The sequence below is a fragment of the Dasypus novemcinctus genome, chromosome 11, assembly GCF_030445035.2.
Source record: "Dasypus novemcinctus isolate mDasNov1 chromosome 11, mDasNov1.1.hap2, whole genome shotgun sequence".
Lineage (NCBI taxonomy): Eukaryota > Metazoa > Chordata > Mammalia > Cingulata > Dasypodidae > Dasypus > Dasypus novemcinctus.
In genome coordinates this window covers 93,892,776-93,906,695 of record NC_080683.1, presented here as the reverse complement: position 1 = coordinate 93,906,695, position 13,920 = coordinate 93,892,776, and the positions used below count along the sequence as shown (strand labels likewise).

General features: G+C 39.3%; 1 pseudogene; it reads left to right on the top strand.

Moving 5' to 3' along the window:
* Positions 1-8,750: 8,750 nt before the first annotated feature.
* Positions 8,751-10,793, top strand: LOC101418708 (isocitrate dehydrogenase [NADP] cytoplasmic-like; annotated as a pseudogene).
* Positions 10,794-13,920: the final 3,127 nt, after the last annotated feature.

Sequence of the window (13,920 nt, the reverse complement as noted above, 5' to 3'; positions counted from 1 at the left end):
ATTCATTGGGCCAAGTCCACTTCCCAACATCCCTTCTTTATAAAAACACTCTAGAAAAGTAGGAATAGGAGGAAACTTCAACATGATAAAACCATATATGAAAAACCCACAGTTAGCATTATACTCAATGATGAAAGACTGGAAAATTTTCCATCTAAGATCAGGAACAAAACAAGGATGCCCACTGTTACCACTGTTATTCAACATGACTACAAGGTCTAGTCAGAGAAATTAGGCAAGTAAGAGAAACAAAAGGCATCCAATTTGGAAAGGAAGAAGTAAAACTTTACTTATTTGCAAATGACATGATCCTGTATAGAGAAAATCCTCAAAACTCCACAACAAAGCTACCAGAGCTAATAAATGGGTTCAACAATATGGCAGAGTACAAGCACAACATGCAAAAATCAATAGTGTTTCTATACACTAGTAATGAACAAACTGAACTGGAAATCAAGTAAAAATATTTCATATATAATAGTAACTGAAATAATTTAATATCTAGGAATAAATTTAACCAAGGATGCAAAGGACTAGGACTTGTACATGGAAAACCACCAAACCACAAAATATTGTTAAAGGAAATCAAAGAAAACCTAAATAAATGGAAGGGCATTTCATGTTTATGGATTAGACTAACTATTGTTAACATGTCCATTCTACTCAAAAGCATTTTACAGATTCAACACAATCCCAACCAAAATTTCAATAGCCAGGAAGCAAATTTGGCCCAATGGCTAGGGCAACCATCTACCACATGGGAGGTCCAAGGTTCAAACCCAGGGCCTCATTGACCCATGTGAAGCTGGCCCACATGCAGTGCTGATGCACACAAGGAGTGCCGTGCCATGCAGGGGTGTTCTCCGAGTAGGGGAGCCCCACATGCAAGGAGTGTGCCCCATAAGGAGAACTGCCCAGCACAAAAAAATGTGCAGCCTGCCCAGGAATGGCGCCACACACATGGAGAGCTGATGCAGCAAAATGACTCAACAAAAAGAGACACAGATTCCAGGTGCCACTAACAAGAATACAAGTGGACACAGAAGAACACGCAGCCAATGGACACAGACAGTAGACAACTGGGTGGGGGGGGGGGAAGGGGAGAGAAATAAATTTTTAAAAAATTTCAATAGCCTTCTTTGCCTAAATGGAAAAGTCAATCATCAAATTTATGTGGAAGGGTAAGGGGCCCTGAATAGCCAAAAACATTTTGAAAAGGAAGAATGGGCTTGGACTACTCATACTTCCAGATCTTAAAACTTATTACAGGGGAGCAGTTGTGACTCAAGCAGTTGAGCACCCACCTCCTACATGGGAGATCCCAGGTTTGGTTCCCAGTGCTACCTGAAAAAAAATGAACAAAAAAAAAAGCAAAACAAACAAACAAAAAAAACAACTCAGGAAAGCTGATGTGCTTAGTGGTTGAGTGCCAGCTTCCCACATACAAGGTCCCAGGTTCAATCTCTGGCCCCAGTACCTCAAACAAACAAACTACTTATTACAGAGTTTGTGGCTGTTTGATATTGTTTATGAATTCTAAAAATAGATATTGGATTATGTTTGTAAACTGGTCTATCCTTCTGGGCATATTAAATTATAATGGACTCAGAAATTTCCCTTTTACTTGATTAAATAATGATTAAGGCATTGATTGGTCTTTCTGCCAGAGAAAATAACATGGCGGAAGAATTAGTTGTTGTTCTAATGCTGGAGCCCTGGAGGTAAACACACAGAGGAGCAAAGAGAAGGCTTGATTAGACACAGCAGAGGCCCCAGGAAAAGAGACTAGCCATTCACCTGATAGTCTACATTTGGCCTTGTGGAGATAGCAGAGCAGTTGAGTATGGAAAGAGATGAGCCCCAGGAAGCCCAAACCCTGGCAGATGTCGGCAGCCATCTTGCTCCAGACTTTGTTGAAGGAAGTAACTTTGCTTTTGGACTGGCAACATTAAGTTTCTACTCCAAATAAATACCCCTTATAAAAAACAACCAATTTCTGGTATTTTGCATAAGCACCCCTTTGTCTGACTAATACAGAGCATGGTACTGGCACAAGGACAGACATATAGACCAATGGAATCAAATTGAGAGTTCAGAGGTAAACCCTCACATCTGTGACCAAATGATTTTTACAAGGATGCCAAATTCACTCAATGGGATAAAAATAGACTCTTCAACAAAAGGTGTTGGAACACCACTATCATATACAACAGAAAGACGGTGGACCCCCACCTCACCCCATATACAAAACTTAACTGAAAATGGATCAAAGAACTAAAAGGAAGAACCAATACTATAAAACTCCTAGAACAAAATGTGGGGAAGTATCTTTAATACCTTGTGTAAAGCAATGTTTTCTTAGACTTTATACCTAAAGTGCAAGCCACAAAAGAAAAACTGATAAATGAAACTTCATCTAAATTTTAAACTTTTGTGCATCAAAGAATTTCATCACAAAAGTAAAAAGCAAACTACAGAATAGGAGAAAATATTTGGGAACCAAATATCTGATAAGGGTTTAATTTCTAGAACACATAAAGAAATTCTACAACTCAACAACAAAAAGACACACAACACAATTTTAAAAGGGGCAAAAGATGTAAATAGACAGTTCTCCAAAGAAGACGTACAAATGACCCAAAAGCACAACATCATTAGTCTTTAGGGAAATGGAAATCAAAACCACAATGAGATACCATTTCACACTTGTTGAAATAGCTACTATTAAAAAATAGAAAAAATAGAAAACACCAAGTACCAGCTGATGATGTAACTAGAAAATGACCTTGAATAAAAGGGTCAACTCAGACCAGCAGAATATCTCAGTCTACCTATAATACTAGGAGTTACAAATGCTTTCTGACCTGAATAAAAGGGGGAAATGGAAAGGACAAATGAGTTTATATGGCTATGAGTCTCCAAAAAGAGCTGGGAGGTTATCAGAGGGGTTGCCCTTATGCAGACCTCAGCAGAGTCCCAGAGACAGATAAAGTAGATACAACCTCAGGTATTGACTCTTCTGAGGGCTACAGAGATCCACAGGTTCTATGGTCATGGCAGATGGAGTTCAGTGCCATGTCAGTTGGCCCTACTTTGGAGTTTGTGTTTCTGTGTGATGGAGCTGGACTCAGATGTGATCTTTGTTCACAAGCCTCTCCTGTTACTTTTACTGGATCTGTATTTGGCGCTGGGGTTTAGTGTATACCCAGGGGACCTAGATCTTTGGACTGTCCATGTGATAGCCAGGCCCTGAGCCTCAATGGACCAGCAACTCCTACCCTCTGGTTTATTGGACTTACCCCACTCAGCTAACATGTAGGTGAAGAAGGTCAACCACCACACCAGAGAGCCAAGAGTGCCTATAACTGGAAGCAGGAGAATTGCATCCATCATCCATGTGGAATCTAAGCCCCCTCTTGATATAGATGTGGAGTGGACACAACCATTCTAAGGTCCACAGGATGGAGGAATAGAGTATGGATTAGAGTGGACTTACTGATATTCTATTCATGAACTATTGTGATTAGTAATCGAAGAAAATGTGTCATTGGTGTGGAGAAAGTGGCCATGATGGCTGGTGGGGGTAGAGAGTGGGAGGAAGAGATGAGATGCGGGGGCGTTTTCGGGAGTTGGAGTTGTCCTGGGTGGTGCTGCAGAAACAGTTACCTGACATTGTATGTCCTCCTATGGCCCACTGGGTGGACTGTGGGAGAGTGTGGACTAAGGTGTGGACCATTGACCATGAGGTGCAGCGGTGCTCAAAGATATATTCACCAAGTGCAATGAATGTCTCATGATGATGGAGGAGGTTGTTGTTATGGGGGGAGGAATGTGCTGAGGGGGGTGGGGAGTTTAGGGGGACCTCATGTTTTTTTAATGTAACATTAAAAAAATAAATAAAAAATAAATAAAAAAAACAAAAAAATGGGAAAACAACAAATATTGGAGAAGGGTGTGGAGAAATAGCAACACTTATTCATTGCTGACGGGAAGGTACAATGGTGCAGCTGCTGTAACAAACAGCTTAGCAGTTCCTCAGAAACATGACAATTTCACTTTTAGGTATATATCCCCAAAGAACTGGAAGCAGGGACTCATGAAAATATTTGTATAATTATTTTCATACTGGCATTATTTACAATTGCCATATGATGGAGGCAACACAAGCATCCAAACAATGAATGGATAAACAAAATGTGGTATATAAATGCAATGGAATATTAGCCATAAAAAGGAATGAAATTCTGATTCCTTTGACAACATGCTTGAACATTGAAGATACCGTGTTGAGTGAAATAAGCCAGACACAAAAAAACAAATATTGTACAATCTCACTGATATGAAGTAATTAGGATAACCAAATTAGTGGGTCAGAACTAAAACACAGGTTACCAAGAGCCTCAGGATGGGAGAAGGGAATAGGAAATTAATGTGTTTTTTTTCTTTTTTCCCCTCCCCCGCTCTGCTGTTTTTGCTGTCTGTGTTCATTTACTGTGTGATCTTCTGTATCTATTCCTTTTTTTGTCTTCTCTTCTCATCTTTCTCCAGGATTTGATCCTGGGGTCCTCTGATGTGAAGAGAGGTCCACCTCAGTGCCTGGTCTCTGCTGCACTTCACCTTGACTTTCCATTCATCTCTCTTTTGTTGCATCATCATCATCTTGCTGCATGACTCACTTGTGTGGGCACTGGTTAACACGCAGGCACTGGGCTCACTACACAGGCACTGGCTCATCACGTGGGCACTCACATAGGCACTCAGCTCACCACATGGGCACTTGGCTCACCACGTGAGACTTGACTTACTATGCAGGTACTTGACTCACCACATAGGCACTCACATGGGCACTTGGCTCACCACGTGGGCACTCAGCTCACTGCGTGGGCCATCAGCTCACCACACAGGCACTGGCTCTCCTTGCAGGCACACTTTCTCTTCTTTTTTCACCAGAAGGCCTCAGGGATGGAAACTGGGTCCTCCTATATGGTAGGTGGAGGCCTTATCACTTGAGCCACATCCAGTACCTAGGAGTTAATCTTTAAATTGGTCAGAGTTTCTGTTTAAGGTAATGGGAAAGTTTTGGTAATGGATGGTAGTGCTGGCACATCATTGTGAATGTACTTAACACCACTGAATTATGTATTTTTATTGTGCTTAAAAGGGAAAATTTTATATTGTATTACTAGAATTAAATTTAAAAAAACAACATAGAACTGTACAACACAGACAATGAGCCCTAATGTAAACTATGGGCTAATAATTAATAGTATAGCTCTATATTATTGTTTAATCAAGTGTAACAAAGGTATCATACTAATGTTAAGTGTAAATAATAGGAAAACTGCATTTGCTATATGGGAACTCTTTATTTTCTGCATGATTTTTCTATTAACCTACAACTTCTGTAATAAAAAATATATAAAAAGGAGAATAAAAACAAGTAAAATGATTTTTTAAAGTCCAAATAAAACCATTTATATATAATATTTAAACATATGTTGAAATAAGAATCACATTATTCTAGGAAACTGGACATCATTTAATAAACAGAAATGGGAAACTGTGGTGTGATACAGAGAAAATTGATTTACACCTAAAACTTATTCTATGCACTAAATAAATTCCATATCAATTATTTGGCATAAAAATGCTTTAAATAAAAAGATTTAGGTATGAAAAATGAATTGCTAACATCCTCAGAATTTAAATAAAGTGATGTAAAAACATCATATTATTCCAGTTTTTTTTTACCTCTTGAGCTATTTCCTTAAGTTACTTTTCCAGAGTAAAATTGTTGGCAAAAGTGCATATGCACACATATACACATGCACACACACACATTTACATGGTTCTTGACCTGTGTTAAGAATCAAAATCAGGGAAACGGACTTTGGCCCAGTGGTTAGGGCGTCCGTCTACCACATGGGAGGTCCGTGGTTCAAGCCCCGGGCCTCCTTGACCCGTGTGGAGCTGGCCCATGCGCAGTGCTGATGCGCGCAAGGAGTGCCCTGCTACACAGGGGTGTCCCCCGCGTAGGGGAGCCCCACGCGCAAGGAGTGCACCCATAAGGAGAGCCGCCCAGTGCGAAGGAGGGAGCAGCCTGCCGAGGAATGGTGCCGCCCACACTTCCTGTGCCGCTGACGATAACAGAAGCGGACAAAGAAACAAGACGCAGCAAAAAAAAGACACAGAAAAAACAGACAACCGGGGAAGGGGAGGGGAATTAAATAAAAAAAATTAAAAAAAAAAATCTTAAAAAAAAAAGAATCAAAATCAGGACACATATTTTGACAAATAGAGTACTTACAGAGAGAATTAAACAAAATATCTGAATTCAACTCAATCAGTAACATCAAGCATTCTGTAATTAAAAGATTAGAAACAACTTAAGTGAACCACCATAGAAAAAAAGTAAATTATAATATATCTTCTTAAATAAATATTACACCAATCCTTAAAAAGATAAAGACTATACTGCACAGTAGAAATGGTTTTGAAATAAGTTGATTTTCTTTTTAATCTTTGGATACTCTAATTACAACTCTGTATAAATGTGGAGTAAGATTCTAAAGAAACAAAGAGAAATAGAAAATATCTGTGTTCAGGGTGTGGAAATATGGGATAATTTTATGTTACTTTTAATGTTATTGTAAAAATATAATAAATTTAAATAACTTAATGATGTATATGGAAATGTAAATATGATAGGAGTAAGATTCCTATCATCAACTTGCAGTTCTATTGCCACTAATTAGGAAGAAAGTAGACTATAAAATAAATGTGATGAATATGAACTGGATGCAGAAAAAAAACATAACTGCCTCCTAATAAATAAATGCTAGTTTAAAATTTCTGGAGGCTGAGAAAAATTCATGAAATGTAGGGCCTGAAACCACTCATATTTTTAGTGAAAAGAATGTCTATTCGATTGACTTTAGGAAGGAGGTGGTTTCTACCAAAATTGGAATTTGTATGCCACACGCCACTTTGTAGCTCAGCATTTACACTGGCAAATGGCTGTAATGTATAATAGCCTTACTTTTTCTTCTGACACTTGAGAAGAGTCTATGTAAAGAATTTTTTTAACAACCGAAAGAAAAAGAAAAAAGACAAACTGAAAGTACATATATTTGAGCTTCAGAATCCAGATTGTAAGTTAGTAGAGGGCAGGAACAGAGTTCAAACTCATCCTCTTTACATTTCTACAACTTGGAGCACACTGAACAGGCGCTCATACTTGGTCAACAATTTGAAGATACTGCTGCCACCTGGTGGACAGCTATATGCTCACATTTTATTTATAGACAATTAGAGCTGCAACAATTTAATGATTAATAGAATCAATGCTTCAGTTAAGCCCAATACTGATGACGAGAGTTACTAAACCCAAATATATTTTAATATAACATAGTAGGACTTCCCAGGATAGGAGTTTGATATTTTCTTGTTTATTATGTAGGTCTCCATCCACTGATATAACATACTATGGACAAGATGAATACTTACATATTCCACAGAAGCCTGCCCCGGGTATGCCCTATCGCATGTATCCCCCACATCCAACACCCTGCACCAGTAATCCTACCCTGCCATATTTGCTAAATGAACATTCCCAACACTGTGGTTTTAACCACAGACCAGCAATTCCCCTGAGTTCACCTGCTCTTTCCCCCAACCCTCCCCCTGGTTCCATGGATAGTCTAACCTAAGCCCCCACCCTACTGCCCTTCACATACCAGCACAATAGAACCCAATCACATCACTGCACCACTGTCACACTCATCCACTGCACAACTACACCATTCCACCTTATCATAGATTTTGCCCATATGGGCTTCTGTTCACCTCCCTCTACTCCCTTTCTGTCTCCTGTAAACCTATCTTCCAGACTCTAGTTCTGTGAGTCTGTTCAATTTGCTTAATTCATATCAGTGAGGTCATGTAATATTTGTCCTTCGGTGCTTGACTTCACTCAACATAAGGTCTTCAAGATTCATCTATGTTATCTGGTGTGTTAATTTTGCATTCATTCTTTCAACTGAGTAATTTTTCATTTTATGTATATCCAAGGAGATGATGATGGACAATGCCCATCCCAAGGAACAGAGAGTGTCTGCCACTTCAAGCAAGATAGCTCCACCCATCTGCCCATGGGATCCAAGCTCCCACTCAATTAGAAGCAGAGTGGGGATCACCATCCCCAAATCCTCAAGATTGGGGAATGAACAATGGACTAAAGTAGACTTATTATTATTATACTATAGATTTATTATTATTCTATCAATAGAAGAACTCTATGATATAAAGGCAGTGGCCACCAGCAGTTCTGAAGGATGGAAGAGGGAGGAATAGATGTAATATGGGGGCATTTTCGGGACATTGGAGTTGTCCTGCATGACACTGCAATGATGGATACAGGCCATTGTATATTTTGTTGTAACCTACAAAATTGTGTGGGACAGAGTATAAACTACAATGTAAACTGTAGTCCATGGTTAGTAGTGATGCTTCAGTATGCGTTCATCAATTTTAAAAAATGTACCACACTAATGAAGTTGTTAATGTAGGAAAGTGTGGGAGGGAAGGGAGTGGGGCATATGGGAATCCCTTATAATTTTTATGTAACATTTATGAAACCTAAACCTTATTTAAAATTTTTTTTTAATTAATTGAAAAAAAAAAAACACAAGATGGGGAATTTCTGCAGGGACAGTTTTGGAAGCAGACAGCTGTCGCCCAGCTGGCATTGCCTGATCATGCTCCTGTTGGAATGTGAATGGCTACAACTTCCCCGGCTCCTTGCCAGCACATCTGCTTCTGCAGAAGGTCAATTTGTATGCAGCAGAATCTGCAAGACTGATCAGTGCTGGGGTGATTGGAAGTTGATTCACTGTATAGGTGTAGTTTATCAAATTCAGAATGTCCCAGGAAATACACGGTGGCTCTGTAGTAGAGAGGCAAGGAGAAGAAATGACGTGAATAATTTGGAATTTGATTAAAGAAAAGCTCATTTTACCTTATGTGGAGTTGGACTTGCACAGCTATGATTTAGCTTAGAGAATCATGATGTCACCAAAGACCACGTCACCAAGGATGCTGCAGAAGCTATAAAGAAGTATAACATTGGCATCAAGTGTGATACTATCACCCCAATAAGAAAGAGGTGAAGAATTCAAGTTGAAACAAATGTGGAAATTTCCAAATAGCACCATCTGAAATATTCTGAGTGGCACTATCTTCAGGGAAGCTATTATCGGCAAAATATCCCCCAGCTTTTGAGTAGATAGGTAAAATCCATCATCAAAAGTCATCATGCTTATGTAGATCAATACAGAGCAACAGATTTTGTTGTTTCTGGACCTGGCAGAGTAGGGATAATCTACATGCCAAGTGATGGATCTCAAAATGTGACATACTTGGTACATAACTTTGAAGAGTATGGTGCATTGCCATGGGAATGTATAATCAGGATATATCATCAAAATAGACAGTTTTGCACACAGTTCTTTCCAGATGGCTCTAAGGGTTGGTCTTTGTATTTGCACACCAAAAACACTATTCTGAAGAAATATGATGGGCATTTTAAAGACATCTTTCAGGAGATATATGACAAGCAGTACAAATTCCAATGTTAAACCCAAAAGATCTGGTGTGAACATAGGCTCATCAATGATATGGTGATACAAGCCATGAAATCAGAGGGAAGTTTCATCTGGGCCTGTAAAAACTCTGATGGTGACGTGTAGTCAGACTCCACAGCCCAAGGTGTTGGCTCTCTTGGCATGATGACCAGCGTGCTGGTTTGGCCAGAAGGCAAGACAGTAGAAGCAGAGGTTGCCCACAGGATGGTAACAAGACACTATGGCATGCACCAGAAAGGATAAGAGGTATCCACCAATCCCATTCCTTCCATTTTTGCCTGTACCAGAGATTTTTAAGTCTCCGAGCTAAGCTTGATAACAACAAAGAGCCTGGCTTCTTTGCAAAGGCTTTCAAAGAGTTCTGTGTTGAGACCATTGAGGCTGGCTTTGTCAGCAAAGACTTGGCTGCTTGCATTAAAGATTTACCCCACGTGCAACATTCTGACTACGTGAATGCGTTTAAGATCATGGACAAACTTGGAGAAAATTTGACAATCAAACTAGCTAGGCCAAACTTTAAGGTCATACCGCAGCTTAGGATGCTAAGGTGTTGGGGGTTTTGTTTGTCTTTTGTTTTGGTAACTAGGTCCACTGTTTATATTTTTCTATATAAGTCTGAATGGTAAAGGCAAAAATCAATTTTTTTAATTTGTTTAGAAACCCAAAGTTTATCTTTTCTATAACTTTACAGTCTTTTTCTCATGCCTACATTTATTGCCACCTTCATGAATATGCCAGGGTACTTATATTTTTTCTAGTATAATTACTTTATTACTCATTTGTGCCACTCTAGCTTTTTCTCGTGTTCAGAAATAAATGATCACAGTATGGTTCCCTAAAACACATGTAAAGTAGAAATTCACTCCCTTGCCTACCTTGCCCGAGAGGTGGGGCTGTATATTGGACATGAACACGATCTGGAGCAAAGCATACGTGTGCCAATAAAATCTGTTGAAGACACTGTAGTCGTTTTTGTAAAGGGTTCCTGTTGAATATTTTGAAAATGTTGAACATTTTTTGAGGCTGCAGGAACCCAGATAAATACTACTTGGAAATTTGTCCTCTGTATTTGTCCCCTCATCCTTGTCTGGTGTGACCTGAGCATTATGCTACCTTAATGAGCATATTTCATTCAACTGCAATAAAGCAAGTTGCCCCTTTTTTAAACTTCTGCTGGCCTGTTTTGTTTCTTGTATCTATGTATATATACATATGTAATTTTTCAGAAGTTTATGTTCAACACTACTCTAGTCCTGTTCTTCATGTGAACTGTCAATTTTAATTAAAATTAAAAATTAAGTGCTGATGTAACAAAAAAACAACTCAAGATGAATTGAATGTTTGTTTATGAAAAAGTTAGACACATGCCCCATCATCTTTCACAATACGAGCCCCTAGACAACTCCCTTTCCTTCCCCTCCTACAGCTATGGCCTGGCAGTTTATTGTCTGAAAGAGCAAAACAGAAGATCTCTGGGTGAGGGACTCAGGGTAATTGAAGCTGGGAGCTGGGACACTAAACTGACAACAGAGGGATAAGCAAATATCTGTATAAAAGATGCTTTTCCAGATGTTCGAAAAACTGTCAGAAGAGTGATAGAGTCTTTTCTTGGGAATCTGAGCAGCCTGAGAGAAGTAACCCAAGGATGTTAGCATGGGGTTCCTCCTGAAACAGCCAGCAGTACCACCTGCCAGTGAAGCCAGTGAATCAACAAGGTCCACGTCATTTTTTTTTAATTTTATTGGTCATCTCTCAAATATGAGCTGATGGCCTAGAGTCACCCAATATTCGAAGAAAACCTTCAGTGGGAAAGTTAGAATAAAAATTAAACTAAACCAAAATAAAAAACAAACACAACAGGATTTATAAATATATTCTAAGATGTCTATGAAAGAACAAAGGATATAATTAGTCAAAATACGCTTGAAGTACAAGGAGATGGGATATGAATCAACATGGCATTGTTGAAGAAACAGGCAATCGACCAACGAAACACAGGAATGAAAACCAGATATATGTTTTGGCCAAATTATGAATCAATGCAGAAAGATGGGTGGTTCGTTAAATGATGGCAGGAAAATGGTTCTCCTCGGAAAAAAAAAAAATTAGATCCTGCATTAGTCAGGGTTCTCTAGGGAAACAGAACCAACAGGATATATCTGTAAATATTATGAAATTTTATAAATTTCTCACACGACCATGGGCATGTACAAGTCCAAATTCCACAGGGCAGGCTGAAAGCCAGGGGCTCTGATGAAGGTCCTTGATGACTTCCAAAGGAGACACTGTATGTCTGAATCAGAGATGGGAATGTTCTCTGAGTGCTGAAATCACTTCCCCTTTTAAGGCCTTTAACTGGTTGGATGAGACATCACACATTGCTGATAACAATCTCCTTAGTTGATTGTAGATGTAACCATCTATGTATGCAATCAACTCAATGATGATTAAAGTTCAGGAAATGCTATTGCATTACAGTTAGCACAGTGCTTGCTTGACCAAACAACTGGGCACCAATACCTGGCCAATTTAACACATTAGCCTAACCACAACAGATCCCTAACTCACAACAAGCACAAAAATATCCCCTGTGAATATCCCTGTGTTCCAAAGCAAGATACTGGGCCATCTATGAAGACATGAAAAGGAAATTATCAAATAGAGTTTTGTCATTTATAGTGGACATGAGTTACTACTCAAAGATGCCCATCATGAATGCTGTAGAATACCGGTCACCAGGAGTTGGGAATGGGGTAGAGACTGGGGAGTCATTATTTAATCATTATAAAGTTTCTGTTTGAGGTGTTGAAAAGCCTTGGTAATGGTTAGTAGTGATGGCAGCACAACATTGTGAGTACAATTTATACCACTCAATTATACATTTGAAAGTAGTTAAAATTGGAAATTTTATGATGGGTGTTTGTTACCACAGTAAAAATTTGGTTTTTTTTTAGAAAGTACACCTTACAAAGAATGTATATGTGGAACAACACCACCATGTATTTCCCATTCTCCTTGCTGCTGCTGTCCCCCCATTTGAGATTTTGGTTCAATGGTGACGAATGTAAGGGAACAGGCAGAGGAAGCATGTTCTGGGGTCAGTAGTGGCAGCAATAGTTGTCTAACCAGGGCAGGGGCTGGGTGGTCCTGGCATCAGATGAAACATTTCCCAAGCTGGCCAGTTTTGTGGGAGATTCTAAGAGTAGTTACTGGAAGTTTAAACTAAAACTCACTCCACACAGAATGTCCATGATATTGAGAGCTTTACAATGTTCTCAGTAACTCCCTACCTTATAAATATTTAAGATGTTGGAGAGGCTAAAAGAAAGAGATGGCTTAAAAGAGAAATTTTTGGAGAAAGCTGTTGAAGTAATTCTCTTCACCCCACTCAGGAATGGTTGAGGAAAAGGAATTCTTTTCCCTCACCTCAAACCACGGAAGAGAATTTTTTAAAGGACTACATGGAGAATTGGACAGTGGTACCCTGGAGTTTGGCCCAGAAAGCAAAAGGCTGTGGCCAAAGCTGTCTGTCTAACAGCAGAGAATAAAGGTGGCTGCCCCAGGAGCAAGCACTCCTACTACTGACATGAAGGCGATGGTGGAGTATCTCTTAGGAATCCACAAAAAGCACCCACTGAAAATAAAAGAGTCAGCTTTCAACGCCCACCGAAAACAGCATGCCAACCTCAGATCACAACACAATCTGCTGAGCAAGAACTTACAGATCTCTTTGTTTTCCTCCCAGCCCCTTTCTCCTCCAAATCTGAGGGAAGCAGAGAAGACCTAGTAAAAGAGGAGAGGGATAATAAGAGGATGAGAAGATGCACAAAAGTGTGGGAGGTGACAGAAAAGAAACTGACCACACACTCCCTTCCTCACTGCAGACTTCCATGTTGAAATAGACCTACCTGAGCTCAGAGAGGAAGCATGTTCCATTTTTAAACAAAGTTCAAGATATTTAGTATTACACTGAATTAGATTAATTTCTAAAATGAGACTATTCTTAGACAAAAAGTGACCACTGGACTCTAAAAGTGACCAAAAAAGAATAGAACCTGCCCAAGATTTCATCCAAGGGGCAGAGAAATAGTCCACACAATGGATTTAAAGGGATGGCACAGGGGGTAGGGGCAGGAGAGTTAGGAGAATGAATACTTTATTATTGGCCCTCTAGGTTCCAATTTTTAACCTATAATGGATACAGTGAAGATTTTCATTTACTTTGATCCAGAAATTTCATTTCTAGGTAAATAACCCGACTATAATAGTACAAACTATT